The 24,378-nt window shown below is 40.3% G+C and overlaps 1 protein-coding gene and 1 long non-coding RNA gene across 6 annotated transcripts in view; one reads left to right on the forward strand and one right to left on the reverse strand.

The window, feature by feature from the left end:
• The window catches only part of NKAIN2 (sodium/potassium transporting ATPase interacting 2), a gene marked incomplete at its 3' end in the record, with an annotated part of 448,568 nt that overhangs the window by 356,852 nt on the left and 67,338 nt on the right, over positions 1-24,378 (forward strand). The window lies entirely within an intron of this gene.
• Positions 15,092-24,378, reverse strand: part of LOC310760347 — a 72,926-nt gene continuing 63,639 nt past the window's right edge. The window contains exons 2-3 of the long non-coding RNA XR_014546902.1: positions 16,690-16,739; positions 15,092-16,154 (exon numbers count right to left, since the gene is read on the reverse strand). This is a non-coding gene — a long non-coding RNA (uncharacterized lncRNA). The remainder of the gene's footprint in view (positions 16,155-16,689; positions 16,740-24,378) is intronic.

A 24,378-nucleotide genomic window follows, 5' to 3' on the forward strand; every position in this document is an offset into this window, starting at 1 on the left:
TTGCAGCTGGGGCAGATGAAGGCATCCGGTTGTGGTACTGCGCATGCAGCATGGCATTTCTTCTCTCTGTGCCCCCCTCGCTGTGGTCATTCTTCCTCTGGTCACTGTTATGGGTTCATGACCTGTCTGTCTCCAGGCACTGCGGTCTTCTGCAAGCACTTGATGTTGCCAGCCTTCATGTCATGTTTTCAGACATCTTTCTTTTTGAAGTGTGCATTTCAAAGAATGCCTGTGTTTTGGTTTGCATACTGTTTCTTAAACTGCAAATTAGGTAGGTTTGTCTTCAAATGCAAACCAAATTGAATTCCCTCCCTAACACTACTCTCTATATCCTTACTATGGCATACAGCAGTTGTAGGATGAGCAAGTAGAGGATTAAAACATTTACTCACTTTGTCCATGTTTGTTTGCCTGTTGTGTGATTTGTGCTATTTTTTCACATTCTTACCAATAATTTCTGGCCCAACAAAAGGAATTTTCATCCACTGTTGGGTTACCACTCTCCTACACTGCAACAGTAGTGTTTTGGCTTGGTGGATTATACAAATATATGGCAGATGGGCATAGGTCACAAACATATATAATTTCTATCCTTCACTCCAAGTGATTTATTTTATGTTAAAATAAGACAAGCCACCTAATATTTGCAAAGCACAATCTATTGTTGTTATAAATCAGAGATTTATCATTGACTCTAGTAGGAAGAAAATCACACCTACAAACTGTTTTTACACAGAAATTATTATTATTATTATTATTATTATTATTATTATTATTATCATCATCATCATCATCATCATTACTTACCTTCATCTGAGGATCACAGGGCAGCTTACTCTCTCTCTCTCTGTGTGTGTGTGTGTGTGTATTTCTATATTTTGTATATGTTTCAGCATTATCCTTTTGTAGGAAAACGAAAATCATTTTTATGGGAATTATTTCCAGTTGACCATTCAGTTCTACCAGACTAAAGGGATGAAGGTGAATGAAAACTGCAAAGGGCCCAGTGGCTGTGTGTAGGGATGGATGGATCTGTCAATTGTTTCTCTCATTGTTCCCGCCTTGATTTTAGTTTGCCACATGGCTGCCATGGAGACATGGCATAACACAAAGTGGCTGCCAGATCTAAAAGGGCAGAAAAGGAAACAGGACCACAAAATGGAGCAGATATGCCCCTCATCAACTCCATCCCACCACCAGTGGGGGGGGAAAGGCACTTATATCAGCCGCCGCCACTGTTGCTCACAGTTGAAAAGCACTTTACACTTCTGTTCAGTTCTTGGTGTCCAGTCCTGCCATCCAATGAAATGTGGGCATTTATAAAGGTGTGTGTTTAATGTAGGAAACACTGGGCCATTGCAAATAGGAACTGAGCAGGAAGGGCGAACATTCTCTCATGCACTGTGAATTTTGGAGAGGATATTTATTGAGATCTTTCCCAGGTGCCATAGTAGGTTCTCCTGGGCACACTGGCACCCCTGGGCACTGTGTTGGAAACCTTGTCCTAATATGTGCATTTTTGTGCACATTGTTTGGCTTGAGAACTGCATCACAAAATTCAGAGAATGTGAATTTTGAAGGATGGCTGCATTTCTGTTTGTATATTGTTTCAGGGAGTGTGAACAAGGTAGGTTCACATGAAAATGCAAACCAAACCAAATTCCTGATCCACCAGTAGCTGTGACAGATGGATTTTATGTGTAACTTGTGTACTGAACTCCGCTGACTCCCTTTTCGTGCTACAGGTCTCTGTCATACTGGGCATCCAGTGTGTACACACACTTCCTACAGGGGATAAAATAAGCAAAAGATAATTCAGTCAGTAGAGCATGAGACTTTTAATCTCAAGGTCGTGAGTTCGAGCCCCACGTTGGGGAAAAGATTCCTGCAATGCAGGAAGTTGGACCCTTCTGGTCCCTTCCAGTTCCATGATTCTACAGTATTTGCGAACAGCAGTCCTAAGTTGCACTAATTGAACCAAAGAAAAATTATTTATCAGCTGCCCTTCAGGTGCTCCCTCTTCTCTAAATGCAAATGTAAATAAATGTGCTACATATGCTACTAAGCATAATTCAACAGTACTATAACAGAAAAAAATGAGCAAAAGTCCTTCCTTCATATACTGTAAATACATCATCACTAACAACTTAAATACAACCAACTACAATAATTTATATAAAGGCTGGCCATTTCCATATTGATCCTGCTGAGTGCCTTCCTATATAACATGCTATGTATTGACCACAATTTCTCTTTGCTTGCACTGAAACTAACGTAATACACTGCAAGAATTATCATGGTACCATTACTAACTTTCCTTTCTGTTTAAAAAACAAATCCCGTAATCAAGTTAGCTATTCTAGAGCTTTACAGTAAGTGCTTGCCTTTCAGGACAGCATAATTAATTTTAGGGCTGAGATGAGTATTTGGGACCTTGTAGTTTCGGTGTGCAAAGGGGGCCTAAGATGTTTCTCCAAAGTCCTGCAAAAATTCAGATTGTTACTGGAAAAGGATCAAGCATCTGCAACCTCAGGGCCATTTTTGCCCTTATTCTGAACTACCTTTGTTTGCCCTTGAATATTACTACCAAGCAAACTCTTATTATGATGACATTACCATAACTAGAAGGACTGTTTTCAAACAAAAAGCAGCAGCTGATTGGAGCTGCAAAGAGGTCAGCCATTGGGATGGTGCTGGTTGAATGCAAGCGCTGCAGCAGTGTGGGCTGCATAGTTTATGTGCTGAAGATACACTTTTTCACCACCTTTTGTACTTCTCCTCCTGAAAAGTCACTCAAACGTACCCACACTATGCATTTAAGGTGCACTTATGGCACATTCGAAGCACATGACTTCACCCCAAGAATTCTGGGAAGCGTGGCGTGTTAAAGGTGCTGGGAATTGTAGCCCTGTGAGGCATTAACCAGCACCATGACCAGGCCCAAAGGCAGACTGCAGTGGAGCCAAGTAATATCTTCAGAAGGACACAGATTCTCAGTTGAGAATCATTACCTTATGTTCACACATACAGAGAAATTTCTAGAAGACCTAGTGGTTTCTAAGAATCCTAGTTTCAAATCAAGTAGTTTTTAAAATGCAGGTTATGCAGCTCTAAGATCAGCAAGACAGATCAGCCAAATAAAACAGGGCAAGCAATGTGACACTGAATGTACTTTAACAAACAGCTGTTTACTGATTGTGGCAGATGTTATGGGCATTGTCATGTGGATCCATTCGTTATAGGCTAAATGGTGGAGTGGTCAGTGTTTCCTTGTAGTGGTGGGATCCTATTTAGATCTAGGTCCCTTCCAGCTCTTTGATTCTAGGACTTTGAGCACTGCTGGCACTTCTGAGCACTGGTTCAGATCAGAACAAAAAGCAATGGCTACAGTTTTAAGCAAGGGCACAATTCCCCCCACAAAATAAGGAGCCAATTCGATTTTGTAGAGCCAGTGGGGAAAGAAGAAGAAATGTGACCTGAAGTCAAATGCAGCTTGCCAGTAAAATGAGAGATATCCTATTCTTTTTTCTCAGGTCTAAACAAGAAGTTCCAAGGCTCAGATTTATTAGTCCCTAACTTTGGGACCTTTCCTCCAATCTCTGGTTGGAATTAGGCACTAAAGTAGAAGTGAAGACAGCCACATATGGCTGGCTGGAAGACAAACTTGCTTCCTTCCCTCTTCAGTGTCCCAGCCACGAAGGGCATGCTCTTAGTTATGAAGAGTGCCTAGGTTTGGTTTGGTTTTTGCAACCCTGTTTGACTAGGTATTGCTCCCATTTCATTGCATTGTGTCTTTTGCTCTGAATATTTCGCTGTATGCAAATGAGAAAAGAGTCAGATTTGTCAGAACTTCAGCTCCAGTGCCTGAACCACTTAAAAACAAGTTTATGATGAATGTCAGTATGGTTACTTTCTGTTAACCCTTCTCAGAACATCCAAAGACCTCTAGCATCCAGATGGTGAGAGTGGGGGCAGGGTGGGTGTGACAATTGTAGATTTCTCTTTCGCTAGAAGAAATTTTCATTATACTTCTGTCAATCAAACACTGCAAGAGGTTTTCAAACAGCAGGTGCTATCTATATATCCTTGGCTCACATCCTGCTGAAATGAGTGGCTTTCATGCCAACTTTTATAAGGAACATGTACATATTACATATCTGCAGCTTACAAGCGAACGTTCATCTTGAAGAATTTTCTTACAATGTATTGAAGAGAACCCACCAAGGCTTTCTGTGAATCAACAGACTGGCAACAATTTGTCATGTTAAATGAACCAAGATCTTTTGTAATCAAGTTTGGGCTCACTGGGCATGGTGGAGAAAAAGAACCTTATTTGATTAAGATGGAGCTCTTAGCTAGGTCAATACAATTCTTTTATTATTATATTTTTTTTAAAAAGCAGAACTATTGATTCTAACTGATATAGATAGGTGCCATAGAAACACTAGTCCTTAAGTCACGAACGAGTGAAATTAGTAGAAGGGAAGAAGGGTTTGAGCCACCCCCCACTGATAATGTAATAACACCGTCATGTCTTATTAGCAAAGAAGTGACCAGCTTTAGGCTGCTGTGACATTGCCTCAGAGCATGGTATATTCCTGAGAGTCTGCTTCACAGTAATATTAAGGAACACCTCATTAGGGGTGGAAGTACTGAAAAAGAAGCTTCTTTTTTACCTAGCTGCATTAATGTATTGTTTATCAGGTCTGATTTACCTAGTCACCACAAGCCCTTCCTTTTTAAAGGGAATTTCATATACAAAACCTGCCCTTGATCTTTTACAAAGAATTTTTATTTTAAATTGGGTTTGATGGAAACTATATGGAATAATTCAACACTTTTGTCAGCTTCGCAATGAATTCCATGCCTTGGGCTCAGGGAGACTAATCCTGGACTGTTATCATTTTATCTTGCAGTTCATCATTACTATAATGCACTTGCCAAATGACTTTCATGATGATGGATTGGCTGTATTAGGAAGGAGGGCATTTATATTGCAAGGGCCCTTGGGAAAGTACAGAATGGTGCCTTGCACCCACCTATAGAAACTCAGAGAGCGCTTCACTTCACTTAGTTGTGCTTCCCATGTACTTCCCATTACCTCCAGCAACCAGAGAAGAAACCTGGCATTTTTAAACAGTTCAATAAAAGTATAGTAGTAGTAGTAGTAGTAGTAGTAGTAGTAATTGTGCAAGTGCACCTGCTTTTTGTGCTTCTTGGAAAATATATGAATAGTGAAATCACACTTATTGAGATGTGCTAGTTCCCCATCCACTCATTACTATGAATGTCTCCAAATGTGGGTGCACAAATCACTAGGATATCAATTTTGCATACTTCCGGTGTAATGTGCAAATCTGTCCCTTGCTGTGCGTGTTTATGAATGAAAACGCTGCATGTATTATATAGAGGCAGGTTTGGGGGTAGAGTGAATGGTAGAGAGCAAAAATAATTATGGTTCTCATATTACTTTCTCTGAGAGATGCCTTTATTAAGCCCAAGTGCAGATTCTGTGGATAGCAGCTAATGGATTAAAAATTGTGGAAGTTTAAGATGCAATTAGAAAACCACTTACTATGGAGCAGTCCCAAAGGCATTCCACAATAAGTAGTTTTGGTAATGGTGAGAGTAAATAATCAGCTCCTGACTATGTGGTTTCAGGACTGCAGTGTAAGTGGGAATAAGAATTGCAAAGCTGGAGCCTCTAACATAATGAAATACCTTGTGGAAGTATTAACCACAAAAGATGCACAGTCTTTACTTTCCCTTTTGGCTTCTTACCAAATAATATGGGCCACTCCTTTGTAGATATGTGTACATAAAAGATAGGATGTTGGACCAGGGTTCAAATCCCAACTCAAGCCATGAAGTTCACTAGATAACTTTGGGCCATTTCACTGCCTCTCAGCCCTACCTGCTTCAAAGGGCTAGTGTGATAGTAAAAGTAGCATAGGGGCAAGGAAGCTCATACTTTTTTATTCTCTCTTTCCCAATCCAGTTCCCCTGGGGGGTGGGGAATCTCAGGGGGGTCAATACTGAAGCATTAGGTAGGAAAGCTTCTGAGGGAAAAGGAAATTGCCCTAAATGGTACAGAAATATCTTGCACAGGCAGAACTTGCCTCTTCTCCAGCAGTCTCCCCTTTTCTCAAGAGAGTTCCCCAAATGCCCAGAGAGCTTTTTCAGAGGATACATATAGCTAAAGGCAGGAGTGGGTGAGAAAGTCTCCTTGCATGATCTTCCTTCCAGTTGCACAACTTGGGATGCAAACTTTATGGGGCATAGAGTATGTCGCACGCTTTGGACATGATTTTGATTTCTCTCTCCCTGATAAGTAAGAAAAATAATAACTTAGTGGTGCAGTCAGAAGTGGCTAGCCTGGGGGGGACAGAACTGCAACACTAGCTTCCCAGCATCAGGGTTATTATTAAATCTCTATACCTCCCTTCATACAGGGCATTTTATAAAATAAGAGTTTCTGCAGCTTACTAGGTGAAGAAGTTGGGACACTATGGGCACAACAGCAGAAACAATCTTGCACTGTACCACATCACCCTTCCTGCTTCCTCAACCCTCTCCCAGGAAGTGGCAGTTCCATTGCTGCCAGGAAGCTAGTCTTGTCCCTCTGCTGTAACAGGTTAGCCATTTCTGAATGTAGTGATTAGAGACACAGGGAGAACAAGATCAAATACCCATACTGCAACGAAGTCACTGGTGACCTTAGGCAAGTCGCTCTTTCAGCCTAATCTACATCCCAGGGCCATCTTGAGGCCCTTGGGGGGGGAAGGCATGATATAAGTATTAATTATTTAATTAATAACAGAGAGCTGTACCTTACAGTCACCAGAATATGCTGCTGAAAATGGGGGGGGAATCCATGGTGCGATTTGCTTTGACACCTAGGAGCAATCATCACATGAAACCATGTAACGATAAAACAGTACCATGAGTTGCGGTATATCCATGACCGCAATGGGTGGTGGTGAGAATGAACTCACAGTGTGTTGCTGATCAGTGCAGTGCACAGTCCTGAATGTTATGGCAGGATGGCAGTAAATTCATGGGGTTGCTGATGGCTTTGCATGAGGGTGATGTCTCATTTCTACAAAAGGGGTTAGTTTGACTAACATCTATGAGAACCTTCGTCGTTTTTGTTATAGGCTCTTGGGACTTGTCTTAAAAATATATTTTTTTAAATGTTCTGCAGGCTTCAATGAATTACCATCAGCTAGTTACTAGATTTTCATCTGGTCTGCACTGTAGCAGTGGAGTCTGCCTTTTCTCATGTCACTCACTGTGCCTTCTCAGGCAGGCATTCCTTCATTCTGCCTCTGCTGCTAGAAAGAGGCAGCGGCAGGCAGCTTGAAGTGAGCAGCTGTCCTCAAACAAAGAAGGTAGAAATGGAGGAAGGGCTGTCGAATCCATAACAATAAGCACATCATGACATAATTACAGTAAATCTCCAGAGTGATCTTTATGCACATAATGCCATATGTTTTCAGAAGAGGAGATGTGCCAGTGTGTGTATTATAGTGGAATGTAAGCATCTTTTAACAATATTCCTGGTAGTGCTGAATTGATTTTTTTTTTTAATCCAGGAAAGTAGTTTATATGTGATGAGAGAACAAATCAGTTAAGTAAGCTGTAGGCAAATTTTAATAATGATTTTTTTTTAAGGCTGAAGGGCATAAAAAGACAAGAGGAAATGATTGACAGACATAATAAATATTGTCCTGTACAGATCATCAATTTAACCCTTCTGAGCACTCATAAGTAATCATTTTTCTCGTACTTGTGTAATATCCTTTCATTAGCTTATGCCACTATGCTATAACAACAGTTATGGGAACAATTCTTTATCACTGGTGTTTTCATTTCACAGATCAAGAACTTATTGTCACTCATCCAGATACTCTCAGTTCTTGTTTTTATTTGCATGTGGTATATTTACTCCAAAAGGCAGCACAAATTGGGCCCACTTTATTCTCATCAACACTGTGTGTGAGAGTGACTCAAAATATTTTATCAGAATCTGAAGCTAGTTCACCCTGGTCCGAGTCCACAATGCTATCCTTAATGCCACTGTGTTGCAAATGCTTTGTCACAGAAAAGCTCAAAATTTTCAGGTCAGGCACGCAACAACTTTTGCAGCACAAATTCATCGGGTAGAAAGCATCCTTTATTGACAGAAAACTGTCAAGGTTATTCACATACAAAAACTGGATTGGGAGGAAACAAGGAATTTGTGCCAACTTTGGGGGAGAACCACCCCATATTCTAAGTCATGGAACCTGCTCAAAGCCATTCAGTGAATTCCTAATTGAAGGGGCATTTGGATCTTCTATACCAGAGTGGGGAAACATTTTTTTTCTTGCCAAAAGCCACATTTCCTTGGAGTTAATTTGTTTGGGGCTGTATGCTATTGGAGGCATTAGTTTTAAAAGGGCATTGTTGTTCAGCATCTTTGGGGTTTATTCTCTGTTTTTATCATTTCCACTGCATGCTTCAAGGTGGGGGGGGCTGCATGCCAGCAGGAAGTGGAACCAAAAGTGGGTAGGGACCCCCTCTTTTCAGTCTCTTACTGCCACCCCATTCTCTCTCACTCTGTCACTTGCTCTCCCACTTCTTCCTACCTGGCATGCTGGGAGCGGGGGAATGTTCTTCCCAGAGGTCTGACTCATCGCATCCAAAGGGCTTTTACTTTTTCCTTCATCTATTTCAGATTTCCCATTTTCCCTCTTTCCTTCCCTCTTCCACTCTCCAAGCTTCCCATCTCCCTGCGTGAAATTAGGTCAAGGGCTACATGTTGCCCTCGGTTCACTGGTTGGTCACCCATGCTTTATACATTGTATGACCCAGGTTACAAATGCCAATTCAATGTCCTTCTAACAATGCATATAATAGATGTTTCACTGTTCATTTTTTTCGGTGTCTTTGTTTGACTTTGAGTCGGTTAACAGCATTTAATGCTCCTACATACAAAGCACTTGTCAATATATGCAATAGCTTGTGGTCCGTCAAAGATTAATAAACTGCACTCTCCATGCCTGCTTCAGGAAATAACTTAGTCTTCTGAAGATTCAAACAGGATGGTATTTTGTTTTAAATATGGGTGGAACAGCTTAAAAGCCAATTGATATTTTCAGTATTAGCTGGTTAGACTACCCTGTTTTTCAGAAGATAAACAGCCTAATGTCCATTAGAAAGAAGCTGGCAGTGGACCTAAGTGGTAACAAATCAAAAGATCAGCCAGCTAAAGTTCAGTGACTCCAAAGGTTTACAAACTTCAGCTTTCAGGAATCAATGTTCTTTTTAGTTGGAGTGTTTATATTTGATATAGAGCTGTCCTAAATCAAGAGACAACATCATTCCATCTCTTTTCCCTTATTCCAGAATTTTTAGAATCATGCTAGTCTGAAATGAAAACATACAGTATTTGTTATACTGAACCATCACAATGTGAATGTATTTTTCTTATTTAAAACCAAAATGCCAGACTTGATGCTGGGTAGTATAAATCCTAAATGCTACAAGAGCCTATGATCCTACAAGCTTGGTGCATCTTAGATTTCCTACTCCCATTCTTCTTTGCCAATCTTTTTGCTTTCTTAAAATTCATGTTTCAGATTTCCTTGAATAATCATTTCCTGAAAAGCTGGGCATAGCTGTCTTTCCCAGTTGTCTGTGATAGCACATTAATTATTCTCACAAGAAAAAGTGTTTAGGCTTAACACAACTATTCCTATGTTTTCATCATGACGAAATGAAATAAATCCTGAGACTGAATCTGACATGATATTTTAAAGGCACAGAGTTTGCTCCATTATCTGTAAAACAGTGAATGCAGGTGTCATCCAGTGTCTATAAATGTAACCCGAAAAGCAGCACTTTAGTCTATTCAAGCCATATACTGCAGTTCTAGAAGGAAGTTACCAGGAATAGTGAAACTATACCCATCAATATCACTGAAGGACAAAGTTGCAACTTAAGTTCTGTTTTTTCCTGGGCACTTTGCTAATCAAAAGGTCCACCACCAGGTTCAGAATGCTTGAGAACAAAAACCCACATTTGATCTCTATGTCCTTTGTGGTTGCATAATAAGAACAGGTGTAGGAGTGGATTAAGGTGAGTTTTCCTTTGTGGGCAGGTTAGAAGCAATTTCAACTTTTAGCTGTATCTTATGATGATTTAAGAGAACTTTTGAAGTCAGGTTATACAGTCGGAGAAATCACCCTTTCAAAAGTTTTGTAATTCCTACATGAGCTAAGATGCAGCTCTATCAAAGGTTTAAACCATGCTTATTGAAACCAAAGGCATTGCTGGCATGCATTGAACTACTACCATGTGACAAGCTGTGTTTAACCAAAAGGACACACTACGGAGCAACTTTTTCATCTTAATGAGGAAGCTAATGTATCCAGCATGACATGACAGTAGAAGATGGACGAGAGAAATCAGTCTTCTAGAGTGAGCAACAACAAATAGCAGGGCAGAAAGGGGAATACCAGGATGAATGATGTTGCACTAAGTAAATGCAGTTACACATGCGCTGGATTAATTACCAAGTTCTGCAAACATAAGCAGGAAAATAGTCTTATTTAGGAATCACTACCAGGGATCAAAAGATGTGCTGTGGCAAATCAAGCAAAACCAACATTATGAATCCCTGGAAAGTCCAATGGTGCAAATTCATCACAAGCAGAATAACTGTATGCAAATTGCACCAATTAAGCAAGCAGTAGTACTTTGATCTATTTGATCTAATAAATCAGTAAGAGTTAATCTATTAGACATTAGCAGATGATGCTAACAATTATTTGAGATGCATTATTCTCGGGTCTCTGTCATAATAGAAAAAATATTACAATAGTAATATTATGAGATACAGGCACACAGAAAAAAAATAAATTGGAATTAGAAAGCATGGAGTGGTTTTACATCCCAGGCCTATGACTGATTACTTGCAGGTAAGTTTTACTTTGCTAGTGGGGTTCACTCCTGGATTAAGTGTACATAGGACTGCAGCCCTGAAGAAAGCTGGCAACTCCAGATCCTGTCTGCTCTAAGTGTCTTCAGTGGATATCATAGAATCATAGAGTTGGAAGAGACCACAAGGGCCATCGAGTCCAACCCCCTGCCAAGCAGGAAACACCATCAGAGCACTCCTGACATATGGTTGTCAAGCCTCTGCTTAAAGACCTCCAAAGAAGGAGACTCCACCACACTCCTTGGCAGCAAATTCCACTGTCGAACAGCTCTTACTGTCAGGAAGTTCTTCCTAATGTTTAGGTGGAATGAGGATATGGCCCTCATTAAATCACACTCCACACAAAAAAGGGTTTTCCAATACCAAGCTGCCAGGTTTATCTAAGTACACCTCACACTGAGTACAGGAAAAGGGAAGTGGGGAAGGTACAGGCCAAAGCCAATGAGCAGCAGTTCTGTGCATTCAAAAGCTCCTCAGTGATAAGGCAGCCCTCCTGGAGATACTGCTGGGACAAAGAAGAGGGTAGAGGAAGAAACCAATCAAGCACTGGCTGGAGGAGCATTATTCGTGGACCCCTTGGGACGACTCCACAGCCCCCCACAGATCCACAGGCCACACAGGTTGGGAACCACTGGTTTAAGAAGCATTATATTTATGTATTATTTATTTATTTGGAGCATTTATGTCGTGCTCTTTAGCCAAAAGGCTCCCAGAGTGGCTTACATATAATCAAAAACAAGACAGTCCCTACCTACAGGCTCACAATCTTATAAACCATGACACACAAGGGAAAGAGGACAAGGAGGGAAGAGGAAAGTCAAAATCAAAACTCATTACCTCCATGTGTGTGAGAGAAGTATAGACCAGCAGGTAGAGGTGATGCTTAACCATTTATCTCCTGGTGTGTGTGTTTTCTGAGCAAAATCCATTCCCAAAGTTCTTTTTCATTCTGCCCCCTGCAAAGTGTCTGGTTTGGTCTGAAGGTATTTACAGTCCAATTTCACATAACATCATTATGGAGACTCCAGCCTTTGTATTTGTGAAGAATGATTTGTCTGTTTGTTTATTGTTCTAAGTTGCTTTGAATTACTTTGGTTTAAAAAACAGGTAACTAGTAAAGTTTAATAAATAAATAAAATAAATAAATTGTCCCTGCTCTCATTATCAGGCAGTTTTATCAGTTTCCATCAGTTACTACTATTCAATATGGCAAGTACATGTAGGCACAATTTAAATATTTTATTTACAATCTGTATAATTTTTACCATATAACAGTAAATGACATATCTCACTTTGGCAAATCAAAACTTGAAATGTAAAGTAAGGTGAAATTAATGTGTGCGTGTGTGTGTTTAAAAAATGCAAATTGCTATATTAGCAATGGTAAAATCACTTTTTCAGGCAGGGAAATGTGCTATTCACTGTGAACTAATGCTTTCCCCAGAAGTTAATTAACAAACTGCAGGCTTGCATTGTTGCATTACCTTTATTTAAAATGTGATGCATAATGCAAAATTGGCTCCTGGAAGCAAACCTAGATATCATTCAGCAAGTTTCCTACACAATGCAGAACTAGAGATGTGCTACAAGGCAATATATGACCTTAATTTATTTTGTTTACTGACAAATAAATGCCTCTAAAGCTGTAGAGATAAGCAAGCTGAGATGCTGTGGTATCTTGCTATTTGGAATGTTTGTTCAGTAAGGAATTTTTCATCTCCTGTCGCAGAATAATGCACCTGTGACCATAGCAGCTGATTGGAACTGGAGTGGATGCACAGAGGCAGATGGATTAAAACTGTCATAATTGTGGGGTTTCCTGCCCCCCTTTCCTGGATTATAATTTTAACAGGCTCCAGGTGATTTCTATTTCTTTGTAGCATCACTCATCTCAAATAAGTCCCGGCAGGCTTGGAAAGAGAAGACAGATGCATTTGGATTCCCACACCCCCCCATATGAACCCATTTGCATTGTGAGCACTTAAGAGAGTTGTGCTGTGAAAAAAGCAATTAGCTGCTTTAGTCTAGGGTGCAATTCAGAATATCCAGGTCTGTGCGCTTCATCATAAAATTGACCTTTTAAATTTTTTATGTCTAAGATTCTCCATATATATATATATATATATATATATATATATATATATATGATAGAGCCTAGAGGGCAGGAAAAAGAACTGGTTGCACATATAGATTTTCTTAAAAGAAGTCTAGCCCTAAAGTACTGCTGCAGCTTTCTTCCTATTACTATGAATACCAAGCATATGGTATTGCAGCCTTAATGTTTAAATAACTGATGTAATTAAGTAACATAATGACACCCATGATAGATGATAGATAGATAGATGATAGATAGATAGATGATAGATAGATAGATAGATAGATAGATAGATAGATGATAGATAGATGATAGATAGATATAGATAGATGATAGATAGATAGATAGATAGATAGATAGATAGATAGATAGATAACATAGTCAAGCTATGCTCAAGGGAGTTAACAGTAATTTTTTTACATGTGGCTCAGAAACTTTGTGTCATCCTCATTACACCACCAACACCACCATACACACACACACACACACACACACACACACACACACACATTTGCTTTGTGATCATTGAAAGATGTCTTCTAAGAACTGCTCTATATTGCCACAGTCATGTGGCTGGTGCTGAGAAATCCTTCCATGTGGCATGAACAGCATGTGCAGGGGGCGGGGCGTGCTGTGTTGTATGTAAATGTCTTTGCCAAATGGATGTAGCCACTGCTGTTGTCATGGCAACCCAGTAGGAACAATCCACACAACAAGCATCTTATGTTTGGCAGGACCTATTTAAGAGGATTGCTATGTGGATTGCCCCTGATGTGCTTTCACACCACTGGACATTCAGTTGCGAATGCTCGCAATCCCAGGTGGCTTTTTTTCAAATGTCTTAAAATAGTTTCCCTCACATTTCATATATTAAACATTAATGAGGGCTGAGCTTCAATTTGAGGGTGGTTTCACACAGGGCATTTTTAAGGTGGCACTGGTAATGTATGCATTCAACAAATGCAGTTTTTCAACCACAGTGGGTTGCAACATATCAGAAAACCCAGGATTGGCTTGGGCTTGTTGCTACATAACATTCAGTTGATCCAGAAGAAATACCTATTTTCTGCCATGTGGCATGTGAAGTATCCCTTAATCAGAGGGTGTCTAGTGGATTGGCTGGTAGAAGAGCTGCAGAGTCATCAACCTGGAGCAGGCACCTTCTTGCAGGATGCATATGTTTAAGTTAGCTGCTTTTGCAGCACATTTGTGTACATGTTGCTTTAAGAAGTATGGCAAGATTATATTTCTGCACATGCTCAATAGGAAGCTGAAGTGTAGAGCAGCTACCTTTTTCTTTATCTTTTTAGAATTATACCCTGCTTTTCACTATCCGGGTCTCCTTGGGCCACAGGGAGAAACAAATATGATTTCATTTGCCATGCAGTTAGGAGCTGGTGTTTAGATAGGGAACAGTTGGTCACCTCCTTACTGTAAAGCCCACAGGAGCAGGCCCTTTTCCTTTACAGAGCTTGTTTTAAGAAGCCTGCTTTGGAACAGCAGAGAGTGAAGAATAAGGTTTCCTTTTTGTGAACAGCTGGACTAGGCTGCAAAAGTAAACATATGGAACTGTTAGGGAACCTAATAAAAGAGATTACGTGGCATTATTCTGGAAGAGAGAACTTTAAGTCATCTAATGCATGTTTTATTGTACCTTTTACATAGAATCCAGACATGCATATATGTTCAAGACAGTATATTGCTTTATTTATGAATGTTGCATCCAGTGCTTTTTTCCTTAAAAAAATGTTTAGGGGTACTCTCATTTTCCTACTCATATTGAAATACTGCCCCTTAATGAGGCCAAACTTAGATTCACAAAATGTTTAGGGGTATGCATACCCCTGCGTACCCCTAGAAAAAAGCACTGGTTACATCATATTTGGCTTTGCATCGTTGTAAGTCCCTCCAGAGACCCTGAATTGGTTGAAATTAAATAAAAGCAGAACAGAATTTGGGAAAGAGTCACACTTTCACCATGTTTGCTATGACTAGGGGTATCAGATGCAAATAAAGGAAGTGAAAGCTTTATGTAGAAGAGAATTTCAGGAGAAGCATTTTTTCACTTCCTCTGTAAGACAGACTGCACCTGCCTGAGTTCTGTCTTTTATAGATTAATTAAAGGTAGTAGAGCTCTATGTCCCTTTTGTATATGGCCAGCCTATCTGCAACCATTTTAATTTTCCCAGCTCAATTGCTTTAGCTGCAAACTTCAAGACAAGATTTAGGTTGGTGTGATGGTATCAGGTAGCAGTAATATTTGACTATTCTCTCTCTCAAATGAAGGTGATATTTCTTTTCACTTCTCTGAGCTAGTGGTGAACAGATGGGAAGGAGGGGACCATAACAAAGAATCATACTTTATTATGTGGTGGATGTGTGTGTTCCATTTAGAATATTGTTGCAGCTGAAAACATTAAAAACTGTTTAGCAGAGCACCTTAAAATATGAGAAGGAAAATGGTGGCATAAATATCTCCATGACATAAAAATGACCACGTGAAATATTTTTTTTATCTAGGCCACCAGTTCAAATCTAGCATGATTAAAATCAATATAACTGTGTGCAACAGTTATATTCCTACTCTGGTGATTAATTGCTGAAAATCCAAACAATAGTTTATGCAGTTACATTAAAAGCAAAAGAGGAGTCACGTGTAAGCCAGCAGTCAATAAATGTGAACAAGATGAAAGGCTTGTTCTCACTAGTTATACCCTAGGCATGGAGCAGAGCCAGGAGGACAGTGAGAATTGGAAGTGTGAACATCAGTCTGTCGTGGAGTGTAGGAATAAAAAATAGACCAGGATCTTCCTTTGAGGAAACATAAGCCATAAACCAAAAGCACTTTCAAAAAGCCAAGGTACACTGTAAGTGCTCCCACTGGAGTTTCAAAGGTATGGCAAGGAAGAATCAAACAGAGGGATGTAAGATGCTTATAAAACTCAGTTTCCAAGCAGAAGAAGTGCCAGAGAAAGAGCTAGACCTGGATCATATTCTGGACACAAAAGAAGATCAGAACCTCTGACAGAAAACCAGGACCCATGAAATACTTCCGGAAGCAAGAGAGCAGAAGCTCTGAGAGCAGAAGAGAGAAAACAACAGCACTGTTGCTCGGTTTGGGAAGCCTGTATGTCTTTCAAGCCTAAATGAAGAGGAGATTCCCTCAAAGATTAAGCTGTATCACACAAATATTAAAGGCATTATAGGATATTGGCAGGATAAGAATGGAGTAAAGTGTCACTGAAATGTCCAGATGTAAGGTGTTAGCCATGAAATGCTGCAGTTTGCTAGCAGACCTGGAAACAGTACTCTTCATCCTCTAGTTCAGTAGTGGAGAAACTGGTGCACAGGCCTGATCTCTCCCCTCCCCTCAGTATTTTTATGATTTCCCCAAGCAGCAGAAACAAAAATTATATTGTATGGACTGCATTGGTAGACATTTTGCTTGGACAGAGCTGCATGGAGGTCTAAGCTTTACCTAACTAGACCAGGACTAGTGCTCTGAACTCATCCCATGTATTATAAGCAGATGTATTATAAGCTGAATTTTGAATAACTCCATAAAGACATTATTAATTTCCCCGCCCAGTGCCTTTAATGAAGTACTTACCTCAAGTGCTCTTCCACCTTCCTGGAAAATGTGTAAAATGATTGTGATACCTAAACCAAATGGAGGGAAAATCATATATTTAGAAAGTTCTATTTAACTTGCTAAGATACCTAAATATTCATAGCTTCTTTAGCAAGGAACTTGAATACATTAATTAATCATGCCACAGTGAAAGATCAATGTAGTTTTGACCTTACAAGACAATTAATGGACAATGTCAGAAATACTTTAAATGTACTACATCAGGCAGAGCAAACAAAAAAACCTGACCTATTTGTAGTCTTGTTCGGTGATGTAGACAACAGACATGACAGCAAACAGCTTGGGCAGCATTTTGGAAGTAACCTTCAAAATTTCTTACAGTTTGGGTCTATATTCTTGAGGACATGAACTTGGTACACAGCTAGTTAAAAGCCACACTAAAGAAAACTGTCGCAAAGCTCATTTGGGTGGGGTGGGCGGGTGGACAATAGTTCTGCTCTGTCCAGCTTAAAAGCACACACACACTTTCCTCAGGTGGAGAGCACAAAGGAACCTGCAGCAGAGCACAAAGGAACCTGCAGCTTCCATTCACAAAGTTAAGCTAAACAGGTTGTTTGATGCTGCATCACTGAGGTTTTCCAAGTGTTCCAAGTGTTGAAGTGTCTCTCCTGGTGTCTTCAAGTCTTCCCTTCTGGCCCTTGGAGCTTCAACCTGGACAACCCCTCTGCAGTGCAACATGGAAGAAAGAGTGCTCAGGCAGAAATCTTTTTGTTCTGGAAGCCTCCTAAAGTTTAAATTTTGGGCAACAGCTCAGGGATAGTTTGGCTACTTCCATCCATGCTGGTCAGGGCAGGCCCTGACTCCCTCTCACTAGGGCTTTGTAGTGACTTTAGGGTTCGGCAGGGGATAGCCTAGCTACAGTGTATATATGTCCCCTGTGTTTTCCCAGTACATTCATAACAATAGGTTGGATCCAGACTTAGTCATGTTTGGGGCAGATCCATTGAAATGAATGGGGCATAAGTTAGTAATGACCAATTGTTTTCATTGAGTCCCACTGATTTCACTGAGTAACTAAACCTGTATCCAACACATTGAGTCCTTAAGAGGCATGTACAACAAACCCAAAAGCAGGCAGCAGAAACATGAGTTTTATTGAACTCCTGGTGGACCACCACGTGGCTGGTAGCTTGCATCTTACGAGGTGTGCCAAAAGCTTTATAGGCCTGCCTCTGTGTCAAACCTTTGGGACAAAGGTTTCTTCTTTCCTGTGCTATGATGCAATAGCTTCAGACTCCGGAGTCAGCCTAGCTTTCTTCTGTGAGTCAGGAAATGCTGTCCATGCATAATGAAGGTTTCCTGTTGTGAAAGTAGACTAGCATGGGAGGAAACATATTCTGAACATGTGCCCATCAAAACTATGCAGAACTTGGGTTTGCATGTCTAGTCTCCTTAGACTTTCTTCTTTCCAGATGGACAGCATTTAATCCCTATGTTATTTTAGTGCCCTCCTTAGTATTTTTACCCCTGTTTTATTTTATCCTCCTGGAGGTGAGATGATCTGAATTAATTAATTCAAAATGTACAAGCACTTCAGACTGGCTATGATGTCCTTGAGCTCTGAAGGAAACCAGTGCCCCTTGCATTAATTTAAATAGCACAGCACTGAAGATATAAAATGGAATTTTACTCAGGGCTGTTGTGGCACTTCTCCAAATGGTTCCTTTTACTTTTAAAATATAAATGATTGTATAAGACTTGCTCTGCTCTACTGCTTCACATGTATTACATTTAACAACAGATAAGGAAAGAAAAGCTACTTCAGTCACAACTCCAGCAGCTGATCTGCAATGGAATGCAACCATATCAGAAGCCATTCTAATTGCTTATGTCATTTTAATGGGTTGTGTGAATATTTATCATGCACTTTGTGTGCTTCTGTCAACATCCCACAGCTGCCTTCCTTTAAGGGTATGGATCTGATATTTCAGATACATCCAGGGGTCAGTCTTTTCCCAATACGCTGACTCTAAAGGCAACCAGTGCTGATTATTTTGGAGGCTTCATTCTTTGGTAGGGTTGCCATATGCCTGGGATTTGGCTGTTGGGAATTGCATCTGGGTGGCAAGCCATGTCAGCAGTCCCGAACTCCACAAGACTAGCTCAACAACTTATTGGGTTTTTTTGAGATTTTTCAACAACAACAACAACAACATAGCTCAACAACTTTTTCTTAAAATCGCAATAAATAACTTTTGTGTCTGGATTTTCACTTTCTGAAATATGGCAACCTTATTCTTTAGTAAATGTTATTTCACCTGAGATGTTCCAAATGTAGTAATAACAGTTTATTTCACTAGATAATCAGGCTGCAATCCTGTGCCATGGCAGGCTGCTTAATTCCCACTCACTTTGGGATTTAAGCAGTCCGTGTACAGGATTGTAGCTAGTTATACTGAGTAAGCTTTGGTCAGTGATATGTCACACATCACTTTTATCATTTTTACATTAGAGAAATGTGATAAATGCATTTGATAAACTGGATGAGAATTTTGTACTGTAGGTTGTCTAAATTTTCTGGTTTTTAATTGATTGTCACTTTGAGACTTCTTTTGTAAAAAGCAACTAATAAATGTATATTACTTCTTCTACTACTACTACTAGTACTCCACGCAATATGTAAAATCCACTCCTAAACACCTTTATTTGGAAGTTGTACTGATTTCAGTAGGTCTTGCTTTCAGACAAATATACTTAGCAGCCCAATCTACATACATATTTACTCTCAACACAAACTGAGTTCAACTAGAGTGATAAGGTTGAGATTGGGGAAGAGTGTGCAACCATGCTATCTCTTTCCATGCCATGGAAATAACCTGGATATAAATTGTTGAAGAGGACTATTGTTTTCATTAAATTATTAGTGTTGTTTTGATGTTTACTTTCTTTAAAAATGCTGTAATGAGGTTGTCCACGATACTTCCACAATTCAGCCTAAATGATGAAGAACTTACTACTGAAGCACAGTGGTACCTTAGTTTACAACCATAATCCGTTCCGGAGGTCCGTTTGTAAACCAAAACAGGTTGCAACCCAAGGCGCACTTTCACCAATGGGGCCTCCAAAAAAGTGTTTTTTGTAATCTAAAAAAAGGTTGCAAACCGGGACACGCACTTCCGGGTTTGACGTGTTTGTAATCCAAAATGTATGCAAACCAAGACATATGCAAACCAAGGTACAACTGTATTAAAAAAACTGGAAGTACCCAAGCTTATTTTTGAAGGATGGATTGATTTAACATTTAAGAGCTATCTCATCAATATGAAGCTCACAGTGGTTGGCTACTCTGTTTCCATTCCAAGATTTAACAACTTTGCTGAAATGTTTTGCATGTATTCTTATTTCCCTCTAGACAAACTCCAGTCTATGATTCTCTTAGTTTACAGTGGTACCTCTACTTACGAGCACCTCTGGTTACGTATCCTTCAGGATACGCATGCAGCAAAGGCGGAAGTATTTTTCTGGGTTTCACGGCGTGTGCATGTGCAGAAGCGCTCTACTGCGCCACACACATGCGCAGAAACACTCTACTGTGCCACGTGCATGCGCAGAACTGGAGCTCCAGAACGGATCCCGTCCGCAACCAGAGGCACCCCTGTATTTCAAAAATGTTCATCCTGCTTCCCAGTCAGTGGAAGTCTTATAAAGAGGCACCCCCTACCATAAAAAATATGGTATATGGATTTAGAAATCCATTCCATACAACTAAAAGATGTATAGACATAAAACCACAAGATACACTGGTAATCATAAAAATATAATTATCCTAAAATCCTATGATTCCACTGTTCCCTCCTCTCCACTTGTGGCTTCCCAGGGCTATCTGATTGGCCATTGTGAGTAGAGGATGCTGGACTAGATGGGATTTGGGATGATCCAGTAGGGCTATTGTTAGAATTTGCCATTTTTTTATTCTGTGGTAAAACTTGTTACTCACCTGATAATAAATCAAGAGTCTAGGAATTGTGCCATGCTGAAACAATATAAGAACCCAGCAGGAAGTGGCTGGAGGAAGCCAAGGACAGTCAGCCAACATAACTGGTACTGCCTTGCACAGGATAAAGGTTCATGGACCAAAAGAGAGGCCTAGGCAACTGCAAGCTTGAATCAACAAATTAAAGTTCTACTCCTCTATTTTTAAAGCACAGTGCAGGTTTATGCCATTGGATAATTGTATTAAACTTGGGGTAAAGACATAGTTGCTTGATTGATAAACCAATCAGAAGGAATGCTTTGTGTGATTAATGACTATGCCATATCTAATGGGGCACATGTTTAATAGTCTCCAAGGTTCTGACAAGTAAAATAGCAACTAATTGTGGTGCCTAAGAATTATTCAGTCCTCGAGGCCTAAACAAAAGTTTTCATTTGAGTTTAGGAAGGGTGGAGGTGTTGAGAAAGTTTACTTATCTTCTTTTCTTCAAACCACACCAGCTGTCATAATACATATTTATTTTCTGAATTTTGCTTATTAATGGCTTATTTCACTTTAAGCTCTTTCAACCTACGCAGCAAGAAGCAGGCAAACACGGAGGTTTTTGCAAGCAGACAACAAAGGAAAGCGCTGTACTTACAAATCTAATTTTCATCTAAGTACTGTAGATTGCAGCTCCCTGAGGCAAAGTCCTTGATATCAGAAAACCAATTTCTGGCAGATTGGAGGGGTTATTCCCCTTTGGTTTTCCAGCATCAGCGAGGAGATGGGAATAGAGGACCCATTCTCAGGAGGCTGGCAACTTCACAAAAGAAAAAACAGATGGGACCTGACAGGCTATTTCCAGGAGATGGAGTCTCTGAAGCAGGAAGCAGCGATGCCTGAGTGACTACTGGGAGGCCCTTGCTTTTAAACTGGGAGAGTCAAGGACTCTGATGAGATGACAGCAGGCAGCATGCATTGTCAGGCTTCCACCTGTCCCGTCAACATTTACACTCCCCACCCCCTTCCTAATATATAATTTGCAGATTGTCTTGTGAGTGCTATATTGTTTAACCCTATATAACACCCTTAGCTGTACTCTGTGAATATTTTTTATTTATTTGTTTTTGCAGTTTTGCAGAATTTGAGGCTGCACTATGTAGGCATAGAACCTTCAGCTATTTCTATTCTATCTCTGATTTCCTATCCTTTCCCTATCTTTTTCCAATGAAAGAACATGTCAGGATAAGAACACTGGGGTGAATTCTGTATTCAGAGTCCACCTCAGAATATCCTACATTCTGAGAGAAAATAATATTAGGCAGCTGTTTTCCCTGCTCTCTAAATCCTTCTGAAGCAAGCACTGTTTCCCACTTCCTCTTGGTATTTGAAATCAGGTTTTGTTTTCCTCTTCAAAGTCATATGTCATCAACTTTCCTGAGCCAATCATGAAAATCATCTGCTGGCATGATTTGTGCAGTGAAAACACTTTATCTACAGTTAAAGTTTGTATTTTGAAATAATTTTGGAATTTTGTACATGACTACCATTAGCTCTCAACAAGTTGTTGAGAGTCCATTTGACCCAAGCTTGTTCAGTTATCTTCTCCCAGAGACCAATGAGGGGGAAATTATGCCCAGTTGTGAAGATACTTGATTTCAGCCCTTTATATTGTTGACTATGAGCTCCTGCTGTTGCTGCTGCATCTAAGGAAACTGATAAGCAAATTCTTGGCTGTGATTAAGTCTAAGCTGGTGAGGGAGTGGGCAGGGTTGGGTCACTTTTAGGTGATTACCAGTTTCCCATGACATAAATGCACGAAAACTTTCCAACCATTTCAGAATCTGATAGCATGAGAGACTGGGTACTCCACTTCCCAGTCATCTTCTAAGTAGGATCCAGTTTTGGCTGGTAAAGGTAAAGGACCCTGTGACAGTTAAGTCCAGTCAAAGGCAACTATGGGGTGCGGCACTCATCTCGCTTCAGGCTGAGGGAGCAGGCGCTTGTCCACAAACAGCTTTCCAGGTCATGTGGCCAGCATGACTAAACCACTTCTGGTGCAACGGAACACTGTGACAGAAACCAGAGCACACGGAAATGCCGTTTGCCTTCCCACCACAGTGGTACCTATTTATCTACTTGCACTGGTGTGCTTTCGAACTGCTAGGTTGACAGGAGCTGGGACAGAGCAACAGGAGCTCACCCCATTGTGCAGATTCAAACCACCAACCTTCTGATTTGCAAGTCCAAGAGGCTCAGTTATTTAAACCACAGTGCCACCTGCACCCCTGTTTTGGCTGTACATCCTTTGAGAACCACCTTTTTTCTTGTGGTAAGTTTTTTAACAGACATTGTCCCCTAAACTAACACTGCATAGCAAGATCACAATTTGATAGCTGACCCCAAACTGTGGAACTCCATTCCCCTAATGATATCTGAGCCTGTGCAACTTCAGTAGCTCTGCAGGGCCTTCTTGTTTGGTACTGCTCATATACAGTATTTTATGGATTACAAGAACAGTAGACTGCAGACACTGCAGTTTTATACTTTATGCACTGTTATTTATCATCGGGCAATATTTCCGAATTCACTCTCTCTGAATCAGTAACCCCCAGTTTACACACATCCTCCTGTAAAGCCTTTTCATCTTCAATCGTAACAGTCATGTCTTTCTCAACAGTAGATGCTACCACTACATCAGGAGTCTCTGCTTTGGCAGCCGTTCTGCATATCATGAGAAAACAAATATTAGCAGTGTAATAAGCGATAGTGCTCCACACATTGACGTCCCAATGGCAACCAGTCAACAGGGCAGAAATTAACAGCTTCAGCAGATTTGAAACCTTGGTTAAAGCTACTATGAGAGGCTCTTGGAAACGTAATCACAAATTTACCAGCACACCATGAGACATTAATGTGTTGGGATTCATAATTGTAACCAGCTGATGTAAAAGCTCAGCTGAGATTCAAATAGCTCAGGAGCCAACTTCTTCATTGCATCTTCCAGTTGTTCAGCTGCATATCCTGGGGCTCCATACCATGTTTTAGGCTCCCCCCAATGCAGATACATGATGGAATAGCTCCAGTGATCCTCAATACGCGAGTGAAATGAGGAAAAACAAATCCCTACATGTAGCTAAGGCAACTTCATTCCACATATATCTGCAGTGATGTGAGCAAGTACAGATTGTTCCATCACAGGCATATTCAAATTCCATCCACTATCAATATACTCCTCTTCTTCTGGTTTTAATTTGATTTTACCATCTCTCACAGGAAACTCACTGCCAAACTCCTTTGAAGCAATATCAGCACCATATTCTACTGTAACATCTTCTTCAATTGTGCTAACAAGATGCCAGAACTATTTCTTAACCAATTCTGTAGGAACCATATGCACTGGCATATTAAAATAATCTGACTTGCAGGCATCTGCCATTTCTCCAAATGTGCAAAGTGTGTAGTCTCGTGCTGCCTGTTCAAAACCAAATGCTTTTTGTGGTTTATTACACTCCTGAGCTAGGCCTCAGGGGTGTCTCCAGTCCCCCTCAGGGAACATCACGAAGAGGTGGTATTAAGCAAAAGGTATGGTAACTGTCATCACAGCCATCACATAGGAGAAGACTATCCTCATCATTACCACTGCCGCACAACAGACAAACATACAAATCCATGGCATTAAAGCTTTTCTTAGAACTTCCCTTTGGTTGTTCTCTTTCTGTTTCCCAGAT

Source organism: Podarcis filfolensis (genome assembly GCF_964270895.1).
Source record: "Podarcis filfolensis genome assembly, chromosome: 3".
Classification (NCBI taxonomy): domain Eukaryota; kingdom Metazoa; phylum Chordata; class Lepidosauria; order Squamata; family Lacertidae; genus Podarcis; species Podarcis filfolensis.